Genomic DNA, 267 nt, shown 5'->3' with positions numbered 1-267 from the left:
AGGAAGTTGCCCCTCGTAACTAATAATATTTGTTTAGTTTAGGAACAATGCAGATACTTATATATATATAATGTGTAGTTTATACTATTTGAGTAGTTATTAAATAACACTGGAAATCACCAAAGCAAATGCTCCCAAAATAGACCGATTTTTAAGTTTTAACCTTTAAAAAAACCCAATACCTTCCAATGACCTAAAACTCCAATACAAGTTGCACTCCATCTAAATCTAAAATGGCCCTCCTGGTACTTGATCAAAATACTTTGT

The sequence above is a fragment of the Limulus polyphemus genome, unplaced genomic scaffold, assembly GCF_000517525.1.
Source record: "Limulus polyphemus unplaced genomic scaffold, Limulus_polyphemus-2.1.2 Scaffold1032, whole genome shotgun sequence".
Taxonomy (NCBI): domain Eukaryota; kingdom Metazoa; phylum Arthropoda; class Merostomata; order Xiphosura; family Limulidae; genus Limulus; species Limulus polyphemus.
Note: the sequence above shows the minus strand (reverse complement) of the source record.